The sequence below is a fragment of the Pteropus medius genome, unplaced genomic scaffold (genome assembly GCF_902729225.1).
Source record: "Pteropus medius unplaced genomic scaffold, Ma_sr-lr_union100, whole genome shotgun sequence".
Taxonomy (NCBI): Eukaryota; Metazoa; Chordata; class Mammalia; order Chiroptera; family Pteropodidae; genus Pteropus; species Pteropus medius.
In genome coordinates, this window is record NW_024344374.1 from 6075752 (window position 1) to 6087990 (window position 12239).

A 12239-nucleotide genomic window follows, 5' to 3' on the forward strand; every position below is an offset into this window, starting at 1 on the left:
ATCAAAATGCTAGCTTTGTGGCTAATTAAAGAGATCAAGAACTGACTTTCTACTATATATCCCCCCACCCCAAATTGTATTCCTCCCTCTCTGAGGGGCAGAGCATGTTCTGGTATGTTCACTGCGTAGAGGAGCAGATATCCTGAGTTTTCTGAGAGTAATCGGATCCAAAAGAGAGCTTTCCCATTCTTGTTATTCCAGTTAGTCACTCTCATCCCCTTGGGGAGCACTTCGTGAAGGATACAGGAGTAGAGCGTGTCTGCCCATACTTTCTCCCTTCCTCCATGACAGCGTAAAGAAACAGGAGCAAGCATTCTGTCCTCTCAACACTCTGCCTCCCACGTGGCAACATCCTGAGTCTATTAAGGACTACCAGTTGACGCAATAATAAAACCCATTATGATGAGGAAAGAGAGACAGTGGTCTTTCTATCTAGAATAGCAGGTAAATGTGGCAATCATACAGGAGACAGGACGAGTAGCCCGGAATAGCAGATGTGCTATTGAGATCTGGGGGAATCACTAAATTACATTTCCAGGGCTGTAAACAACCTCAGAGATCAGGTACAACAAATGTCTGCATACCTGACAGGCTTACCTGTTAAGGTCATATAGGAAGTTGTGGAGTTAGGATTTAAACTAAAATGGTTAACCTGGTTGTCCTGAAGTCTTAATGACCTCAACTTCACACTCATGACCCTCTTTTAAGGCTTTCTCTCCTTAGGTCCCATGCTGATACCTTTGATCCTCTAGATTGGCCATAAGTGAATGGGCATCTCATGCAAGGATAGCCACCTATACCTTGGTCTATAAATTGAGCAGTAGGCACTCCAGTGACTAAGTGAACCAATCAGAGTCTGTCTCTTGAAGATTTTTTAATATGAGACATTGAGCGATTAATAAGAGGAGCATATGACAGAGAACAGGCGGTAAGAAGACATGAGCCAAAGCTATGAATGAGCAGAGAGTGTGAGGTCAAGTGGAGAGTAAAGAGCATTTTATAGGTAGAGATGTAGACCGTAAAAGAAAAGATGGAGGAGCTGGATCCAAGTATGGCAAAACTTTAGAGTAGCAGTCAGGTGACAGAACAATGATGGGGTCTAGAGTGCCTGGATGGCAGGGAGATAATTCAGACAGAAAAATGGCAGCCAAAAGTAAATTGTGCCTTTGAGAGCCTAAGAAAGAGGATGAGATGTGAATCTCTGACTATAATTTTAGCTGTGTTCATTGCGAGGACAGGTGTTTGCCTTCTGATAGTAAGTAGACTTTAATCCTAAGGACAAGCCACATTAACAGGGGTGGCTCCAGAGAAATTCAAAGGAATTGCCCAAGACATAACATCAGCCCACAACTAAATTCTCACACTGAAGAATTGCTAGCAAATAGAAATGGCAGGCTTGACATAGCTCATTAGATAATAGAAAAGGCATGGATTCTTCCAAATCAACAAACATCTTTTGATGCTTCAAAAGCCAGCTGGGCAAGCTATTCCAGCAATGGAGAGGTGCGGCTCTGGCATATGCCGACACACAGTGAACACCCAAGTGCTGTAGTGCCGATTAGTTGTGTAACGAATGGATGAGTCAAAGATCACACTTCCTCGTTTGTCAGCTACTTGGTAGCTCCCAGGAACTTGCTTCGGTCGGTCAGTGGCTCCATACAAACAATCCTGAGGCTGATTATGAGCTCTCAGAACCATTATCAAGACCTGAAGTTCGCCCATGCAACTCGACACCAAAAAAGCAAACAATTCAATTAAAAATGGGCAGAAGACCTGAATAGGTATTTCTCCAAAGAGGACATACAGATGTCCAATAGACATAAAAAGTTGCTCAAGGTCACTAATCATCAGAAAAATACAAGTTAAAACCACAAGTTAAAACCTGTCAGAATGGCTATCATCGATAAATCAAAATCAACAAGTGTTGGTGAGGATGTGGAGAAAAGGAACCCCCCATACACTGCTGATGGGTTTGCAAATTAGTACAGCCACTATGGAAGACAGTTTGGAGGTTTCTCAAAAGGAAAAGAAAGAAAAGAAAGAAGAACTACCTTATGAATTAGCAATTGCACTTCTGGGTATTTACCTAAAGAAAACCAAAACACTAATTCAAAAAGATTTATTCACGCCTATGTTCACAGCAGCACTATTTACAATAGCCAAGATATGGAAGCAACCTAAGTGCCCATCAATAGGCAATTGGATAAAGAAGTTATGATACATATATGCAATGGAATATTACTCAGCCATAAAAAATGAAACCTTACCATTTGCAATGAACTGGATGGACCTAGAGGATATTATAATTCAGACAGAGAAAGATAAATACCATAGGATTTCACTTACATGTGGAATGTAAGGAACAAAATAAATGAACAAATAAAATTAAAACAAACTCACAGATACAGAGAACAAACTGGTGACTGCCAGATGAGAGGAGGGTTGAGGGGTCGAGTGAAAATAGTGAAGGGATTAAGACGTACTAATCAGTACTTACAAAACAATCATGGGGATGTGGAGTACAACATAGGGAATATAGTCAATAATATTTTAAGTGTATGTATAGTGCCAGGAGGGTGCTAGAGTAATCGAGGGGATCATGTCATAAATTATATAAATGTATAACCATTGTGCTGTACACCTGACACTAATATAAAATAAAGTCAAGTTAAAAAAAAAAAAAAAGACCTGAGTTTTAGTATCTTAGGTGAAGAAGGGACTCCTGACTCACATTCTTTAATCCAAACAGGGAGATTCGGTCAGGGGCTGTGTTTCTCTGAGCATCTTCATTTTCTTCAGGGCATCGTGAATTTATGATGACAGCACAAAGGAAGAGGCTAAGTAAAAATGTGGTTCAGCAAAGTCAGCTCTGGCAAGGTATGAAATCTTACCTATAAAAAATGGCCACCACTGGCTGGTCAATAACACTCACAACTACGGTGGTTCCATGTTCTTTCCAGTGAAATTCTTCCCACATATCCCCTGATCATAGTATTGATATTGATACTGGTCACCTTGCTACTTAATAGTCCTGGAGTGGGTGGAGTGGTTGGTTAGCTTTCCTCCCAATCCCCAGTGATTCAGGAAGAATCAAGTCACATACTGCCAGGTTTAAATCCTGGCTAAGCTACTTAATAATTGGATAACCATAGACAAATAATCTCTTGAGTCTCAATTTCTTCACCTGTAAATTAAAGATAATAGTATCCACTTTGTAGGGTGGTTTTGAAGGTTAAATTAAATCAGGTATATAAAGTACTTAACACAATGCCTGGTATGAGTGGCAGCTCAATAATTAGCAGTTCCCATCCCTGAGATTCGTGAATCTCAGAATTGGAAAAATGTTAGAGGTCATCCAAATAAAACCTCCTTTTGCTTTTCTGTTGCCAGAATCCCCGATTGCACATATGGTCATCCAGTCTCTTCTTTGAATCTATCCAAGGCAAGAGAAAATCCTCTTGAAGAGTACTGAGGTTCTTGCTAAAATTGAGCTGAAACACAACTTTCAAGAGCTCCTGCCTTTTGGAATAGGAACTCCTTGTCCACACGCAGGAGTAGTGAGTGCTTCTGGTTGTGCAGACATGCATTGCACAGCTCCAGGTGTCACTGTTCGAGTAGATTGCAATGTCTATTGTGCCCCCTTGGAGCTGGGCCCTGTCTATGTAATAGTCATCCAAATATGTGGTGTCAACCTCATATCTTTTTGTGTCTTTTCTCCAATAAAAACCTCCAGATTTCTTCTCTCATGCCTTACGTGACAAGTTTTGTATCTCCTGTCACGCTAGTCACTCTTCTCTGAATGCTCAACTGTGTAGTGGCTGGATCTGGGCATAGTGCTTAAGTCATCATCTGATCAGCTTGAAGAAATGAAACTTTTCACATCTCCCGCTACTAAGCTGTGTTCTTCCACTCCTACTCCATCCTGTACTTGCATGATTTTTTTTTTTAATCTAAGAACAAGACTTTCCATTTGTCCCTGTGAAATCACATTTAGCTAGGTTTGGCTCTTCGTTCCAGATGATGAACACTTCTTCGTGTCACATAACATATCCATTTTCTCATGTTGGTACAAAGATTACTCAAGACTCATAGGGCAAGGGACAGAGTGCTTTATTCTACTCTTTGAAAATTCTCTCCAAATTGACATAGATTTTTTTTTCTTTTGTCTGTTTTTCTCTCTTTCTTCTTCTCTCCCTCTCTCCCTTCCTTCCTTCCTTCTTCAGCTATTCCCTTCCTTCCCTTCTTCCTTCCCCTTCCCTTCCTTCACTCCCTTCCTTTCTTCCTTCCTTCCTTCCTTCCTTTTCCTTCCATTTTTCCTTTCTTTCTCTCTCTTTCCCTCTCTCTCTTTCTTACCCCCTCTCCCTGCCGCCTCTCTCTCTCCCTTTCTCTCTTTCTCTCTCTCCCTCTCCCTCTCCCTCTGTCCCTTTTCATATTTATTGCACTGGCATTCAGATAAAGTGTCTCTTTCTTGACCACAATCATAGTGTAGAAGACTGTTGAGTTTCTTATTCAAGTGATTTATTGCTTCAGACAACAGTTATCGAGCACCTGCTGTATCTTGGCACCGTACTAGATACTTAGAGTACAGGCAGTGCTGTGCTGGTAAATGTTAAAAAAAAAAAAGAAAGGAAAAAGAAAAGAAATCCCCGGGTTATGGTGTTTGCTGATTTCTATAGTATAACAACTACCCAAAATAGCAGATTTCAGTCTACCAATGTGATGTCACTGAACATGGAGTTGGGAAGAGATGTGCACAATCGGGGCTGTGAGCCAGCGTGAGCCGACTCCAGCACACTAATGATAATGTGCAAATGAACCACGTGTGGTCTTTGCCTTATGAAATCTCCATGAGGTATTTATAGTCTGGTGATGCACAATGCTTATCTCCCCTCTAGACCTACCATGGAGAAACCATGCCAAGAGAGAAAATAAGATTTATCTGACATGATTTGTTCTCAGTGAACCCACGTTGTTACATAATTGCAATAAACCCTTTTAAGTGCTTTTGAATCATTCTTTTCCACGTTTCATTCAAAATTCTTTCCAGAAGCAATGTTGAATTCATTCACCTATACTTGGGGGAATCTATCTTCTCTCCTCTAAAAATTAGTACACCATTCTGCCATTTCTAGTCTTCTAACATGCTTACTATTCACCATAATTCCTCAAAATTCTTCATAGGCATTTTGGAAATCTCATTCTCAAATTCTCAGTATCTTGGGTTGAATTCCATTTTCATCCAGGAGCCTAGAGCTCATACTGCTCTCAACCCATCTTGAGCTTTGATTCCAACCTGTGTTTATTTTTCTCTTTTGAATCTGAAGGTTTTTTACTTGATGAGAATGATAGAAGGAAAATAAAGATAAGGACCCTTTTTCTATGTCTCTGTGACAGATCACCTTTGTTCGCTAGCTGTGATAGCCAGAATAAGGCTCCCCAACGATGTCCACACCATAATCCCTGGATTATGGGGGATATACTGTGTTACGTGTGAACACGTTATATTATGTGGCAAGGAGGAATTGAGGTTGCACACAGAATTAAGCTTGCTAAACAGCAAATCTTAAAACGAGATTATCCTGGGTTATCCAGAGGAGCCCAATGTCCTTTAAATGTGGAAGAGAGTGGAAAAAGATTTAAAGATGCTACACTGCTGGCTCTGAAGATGGAAGAAGGGACCATGAGCCAAGGAATTCAGGTGGCCCGTAGAAACTGAAAAAGGCAAGGAGACAGGCTCTCTTCTTTAGCCTCCTGAAGGGAAAGAGCCCTGCTGACCCTCTGGTTTTAGCCCAGTGAGACCCATTTCGGATATCTGACCTCCAGAAATTTAAGATAACCATTTGTGTTTTTAAGCTACCAACTTTGTGGCAAATTCGTTACAGCAGCTATAGAAAACTCACACAATAACCAATTTCAGGCCTCCTCCTGCCTGCCGTCTTCCACTACAGATTCTGGAAAGTTCAATACTTGCTATGCCAGCAGTTCTGTGCTCTTCTAATTCATTTCCAAAAACACAGTGGTGACTTAGATACCAGTTTTACCAAAGTATGGTATTCTGGAAACCAGAGGACCTTGACCATTGAAGAAAGTGCTTTGGCTATCAAGACATGCCTTGTCGCCATAGCCTGATGGTATTTTCTCCAGAGGCAGAGGGGGAGATAATACGTCCCCTCTCCAGTGTTATGCCCGGTTGTAGTCACATCCAATGCAGGTGCTCTCCAGGTACACAGCTCTATCTTCAGGCGACACGTGCACACACAGCTTCTTTTTCTCAAAGTGTCTTCATAGCGCTAGAGTGTTAGGTCCAGGTGAGTTTCCAAACCTGACCATCCATTCCATCTGGAACTACCTTTCTCACAGTTTAGTGCCCACGCTCTTGAGAGCAGAAGTCTCATGTCATCTCAATCCCAAGATCCCCTGCATTTCCTGGCTCAAAATGAGTGCTACTTCTTCCAGAGGAAAACAACCCTAACTTATTACAGTAAAAGTGCACTTTTGCTTTCTAATTCCCCAGAGATAATTATCCCATTAGCGCATGGTCTTGTGATTCTCATATATTCAACTGCATTTTTTTATCAGTATTATTTCCGCTCCCCCCTGCCTTGCTTCTCTAACTGCTTCCTCTCCTCTCCACCTCTGTGAAATCAACAGCAAAGCAAAGACTTTGCCACATTCTTGAGTCTTACATGAATGAGAATTTCCGGGGAGAGTGGGGAGTTTATGTCTGCCATGTCTTGCCCTTTCTTTCCCTTCAGCTGGATGGGCAGCTGCAATTCTTTCCCACAACCATAGTCTTTCTTTCTTTCTTCCTTTTATCCTTACCTGCGTCTCTACCTCCACTGAGTCTCTACCCTAAGGTAATCGATTTCTATACCACCATACACATTCTCTTGCGTAGCTCTGTTCTCTTCCATGTCCGTGTTCCATTCTTAAGTTTCATGTCTCAGAGTCTCCAGAACGATGTTCTCTAGTTTATGTCTTATGCTCTGTACTCAGGTACCCTTAGTTCATTATTTATTAATATTAATATGTTCCAGGTGCTGTGGGAAATCAAAGATGCTTCATGTGACATGAGTCCAGCCTCATAGTTCACAGACCGGTTGGGAGATTACTAGATAACAATGCTGTGCATAGGAAGTGGTACATGCTTTAAGAAAAGAATTGATAAAATACAATGGGAACTCAGTAGTAGACCAGAGGTCACTTCCAATTTGGAGAGAAACCTCAAAGAGGAGGGACTTCTAAGCTATGCCTTGAAAAGTATGAATGATTTAGAGATGTAGAGAAGGAGGCGGGTGGCATTTCAGGCGGAGGAGGCTATCATGGGAGCAAAAAGTTTAGAGGGGAGATAAGACTGGGTGTTTCCATGGAGAAGAATGAAGTTCAGCTTGGACACAGATAGCATAGTGGGTGGAAGAGCGAAAGATAAGACTAGAAATGTAGGTGGGGCCAGCCCTTGGAGGGTTGTAAAATCAACAAAGGATTTAGCCTTTCCTCTGTAGTCAATAGAAATCCTGAAAGTTTGGTGAGCAGGGAGTAAAGTCACAAGCTTTTTTAAAAAATGTATAATAACCACAAAATTAAAAAATAAAAAAGAAAGTTGGTGTTGAGTAATTTAACTAAGTTGTATAGGTTGTCATCTAACCTTTGATCGATCTCAATTTTTTTTTTTTAACAAAAATTCTGAATTAAAAGGGGCCAGTGAAGAAAGGGCAACTTGGGTTCTGAAAGTCTCTGCCTATGCATACCCCAGAGATCAAGGCTGGAAACAAAAACATTTACCCAGATCCATGGGGCACTGGCATTTTCTAAGCTGTGTAGCTGGAGAGAGGTTGTACAGTTGGAAGGCAGCTCTCAAATGCAAGGAGGGCTTCAGTGGAAATGACCTTGAAATGACATTCCGGAACATAGTGTCGTCCCTGATTCATAGGTCCCTTCCCTTCTTTGGGCCTCAGTTTCCCATATGAACACTGAGAGGGTCTATCAAGGTGGCCCCTGGGCATGGACAGTTGACTTCTGTCCTGTTAGCTTCTACAGTGTCTTACTCCTTGGCCACCACCCCCAGCATGGGCCGGAAACAAACGTACATCACTCTTCCTGCCTCGTCTTTGGAATTTCTCTTGCCCTAAAATGCCACACACAGATTTCTGAATGTAGAGAACATCAGCTATAGTCCCCTAATTCTATCACCGTTCCAGATAGTTTTTTGGCATGCATTGGAGAGAAGTTGCAGGTTGGAGAGATGGTGGGGTGGGAAAACCCAGAAGAAAATCAACTACAACCCTTTCTCCAAGGAAAGCCTGCCCGGGGGTACTGTTTTAAAAGTGGATTTTAGAAAAAGCATGGCTGAATAAGTTTGACTGAGTTGTGCAAAGCTGTGAAGTGTCGGGGGAAGTGGGGATGACAATCATTTTCACTGTGGGCAGGTCTTGGATGGAAAATAGCATCAGAAAATGACCGTTTAGTAGGGGACCTGCCTGTCATGGATTTCCTGGTCCTAATACCTGGAGTTGCAGTTGGGCCTGGAACATATCTGACTGACATGGAAACAGAGCTGTCAATCTTTTGGCATCAGCTGTCACCAGAGGAGGACTGTGATGAGAAGACAGCAAAGGAGAAAGAGTAGAGGTAAAAGTAGGGGTGGGAAGGGAAGAGGAAGCAGGCAGGGTTCTAAAAGCACCCCAAGATCTTTCAGCAGAGCTTGGCCATGAGTGGGTCATCCTCCTGGGCGAATCTGGTGGAGAAGGTGCCATATTTTCTCTGGCAACAACTTCTACCCTCCAGAGGTGGTGCCTTCTTGCAGCCAACGCCAATTATGGTGCTGGAGCCAAAGCCTCATCTGTTGGTGAAGCCTTCCATCCAGACTCTTCACCAAAATGATGGTGTGAGCCCACCCCTGGCATGACTAAGCTAGCAGGCACTTGGAGGGCACCTAGGTGAAACCCCTCTTTCTACCAAGAAGGGAAATTAGGCTCAGAGACAAGAGGGGATTTGTCAGAATCACTCATTTGGCAAGTAGCCTCCTAGAATTTGATGCCGAGCCTCCTTATATGAGGTGAGAACTTATAAGAACTTTAATATTATAACTCACCACCCCAAATTTGTCTTTTTTGCAGCTTGAGCTCTGAAGCTGCTTGCGGAACATAAGTTTGCCCTTTTGGGCCCTGGAACTGTCTGCAGAGCCAGCAGTCTCCTGTGCTGACTTGTACTATTTGATAAATTGTACTCTTTACATCATTGTTAAATTACACTCCCTGTGCTATGATTGTGTGATCAAAGACAGCCTTTTTGTCATACAGGCCTGGGCTGATAGGACTTGATAAACAATCATATATTACCCTTTGTTCTCACCTCACAATCCCACTTGCTTGATCATCGAGTCAGCCAACCATTGAAAGCCCAGTTGCTCCCACCAATCAGGAAACAAATTATGTAAGTTTATGGTCTTGCTTCCCCTCGCAACCCATCTCTTTGATCAATAGCTCCTTACAACTTTCACCTTTATAAACCCTGCCCTAACCCCTTCATTTTGGAACATACTCTTGGTTTATACCAAGGACTGCATTTTCCAGTTTGCAAATCATTACCTGAATAAACTCTCTTTAAATTTCTTTAAAACAGTATCTCCAGATTTTTGTTTACAAATGTGTAGTGATTAAGAGAACATTGGTTTAGAGCCAGACAACATCAGTTCAGACCCTGCTTCCACCTCTATTAACTGAGAGATTTAACCAACTTTTTTAACCTCTTTCAGGCTCAACTGCCCCACTTATAAAAAAGGCGACTATAGTAGAATCTACCTCAGAAGGTGTCGTAATGCTTAATTGAAATAATAAATAAAACGCTTTTAACATAATCGACTCACATAAATGCTCAGTATATGTTAGTGAAGAAAAGTCTACAGTCTTTTCTCTACCCCTTGCAATAACACCTGTCACCCCCAGTGCTTGCCCCCAGACCAAACTACTAGATAGATGATACCGAGTTTTTCCACGGTTGGTCATAGACACCACTCCCTTTGTTCAAAGCACCGGTCAGGGAGGGAAGGAAGAAGAGGGCCTCACTCTATCCACACTCTATTTACACAGGGGTTGCAAATTTAAATATCCACAAAGAACAGACAGGTATGTAAACAAGTAAAGCAAGTCAAGCGAGATGTGTGACAAATTGGAGTTTGATCCTGTCCCTATAGAATTGCCTTTGCTTGTGTTTCCTATGATACTGAGGGCTGGTAGAAAAACAACCATTATGGAACCAGCCATAGTTTGAATTATAAGAATGTTTGCAATGTCACCTTGTGAAGATATGTGGAAAATTCTTAACTGATACCACTATCAACATTAGGTGTGTACCTCTTAACCACTGATCTGGGCTTTTATTTCATGGGCCTGGTGAACTGTAACAAGCCAGAGGTATCTGTATGAGTTGCTTTATTGACAGCTCAGAGGCAAATCTGTGACCATACACAGAGATGTGTTGGTTAGTGTGTATTTTTAGCTTTATTTCTTCCTTTCTTTCTTTTATCCTATCTAATTTTCAAAAATTCATTATTTTCATTAAGAAACTTATTTTTTTCCAAATGGCTAGCCAACTTTTTCAACATCTTTTTGTAAATTATCCAAATCCTTCCTGCTCATATCATGTGCTGAATAGTGTTTATACATATAGCGTATATAATATACTGAATAATGTATAGACATAGGATTTCTCTTTCATTCTCACTAAAATAGCTCTTTTAGTTATACCTATTTTCAGAACACTAATGTATACAATGTAACAAACATGTTACATTATATTGCATTATTACTATGTATAATATATATAAAAGTTTAGCTTTATAATATAAGAAATCAAAAGTTGTATAAGTTATACAAAAGCTCCCATTGCCCTTTCCTCCCACTCAGACCTCATGTACAACGTCTTGTCATAATACTGACATGATTAGTCTCCAAACAAGAAAACCTAGATCACCTTTCTTGCCCATTGGTAGGCTCCCTAGAGCAGGGCAAAGGAATCCATCCTGTGACTTAAAAGTTATACATTAACCTGATGTTATCAAATCTTTCTTTTAATACAACATTGTAGGAAAGTCTTATATAGATTTTTTTTTTAATGATCTCAATAAGTGGTCCCCAAATTTATCTTAAGATGGAAGCACTCTTTGATTGAAAAAATATTTCATCATCCATTTAGATATGGAAAGTTGCTTCTCAGGTTGTAAAGCCTGGTCATGAAGTGTAGAGTAAGGAAGGCGTTCAATTACTTCATGAGGACAAAAGGAATTATTTTAGATTCCTGAGAGGAGAAGACAGAAGATAAAAAGAGAGGAAATATAGAGGCCAGTGATACAGTAAAATCCCCAGTGATGGGAGAGCTGAACAGGGTTTTAAGATGATATCTAATATTCAAAGTCGAGTTGTTAGTATTGTTTTGACATAAATTCTTCCATATCTCCAAGTTCTCAGCATCGCCTGCTCTTCAGATGAAGAGATGTCTGTAGGAGGGATGGAGAGTGGAGGAAAGTAGCTGTGGTTTACGTGTTCTTATGGGCTGGTCCATAATCTAAACTTATTCAGCAGAAACATGATCTTAGAGCAGAGGTAATCATAAGCAAATGGGTTCCCCAAACATTTACAAAAATTTGGGGAAGTTCATTGATTTCTACAAGTTATAAAATGGGAACTTTAGATTGTACTAAATCTGGTAAGTAGGGTGACCCCAGCTGATGTCTTATAGTTATCTAAAACCTCACTGACTATATCTGTGTTTGTCTTTCAAAAGAACTGGCATCACTCATATCTTTGGGGAAATACATCTCCATGTGGCTCAGTTTATCTTCCAGAAACTAGTGGGAAGAGAGGAGTAAATAAAATTTTAAAACCTCTTTCAATTTTTCTAACGGTCCATTTTTAAGCAGAGCAAATTAGATATAATTAAGTTTTTTTAATCTGTAAAATGTAACTAATCATAATAGCTTTTTCACAGGATTGTGGTGAAGATTAAATGATTAACACATGTAAAGTACTTTAGAAATACCTGGCACACAATAAAATCTATTTATGTTTACTATTATGATTATTAATATTGTTGTCATCATTATGCCTAATAGAATAAGCAGAATTAAGCCAGGAGAAGGATTCTAAGAGGAAAGGATCTGGAACCTTCAGAAGCAAAGAGTTGACTATATAACTTCCACTCCAACCATCACCATCACCTCAAACCTTAGGACAAACTCACCA

At 40.7% G+C, this 12239-nt stretch overlaps 1 protein-coding gene across 4 annotated transcripts in view; it reads right to left on the reverse strand.

Moving 5' to 3' along the window:
* SUSD1 (sushi domain containing 1) overlaps positions 1 to 12239 on the reverse strand; it is a 189126-nt gene that overhangs the window by 17577 nt on the left and 159310 nt on the right. The window lies entirely within an intron of this gene.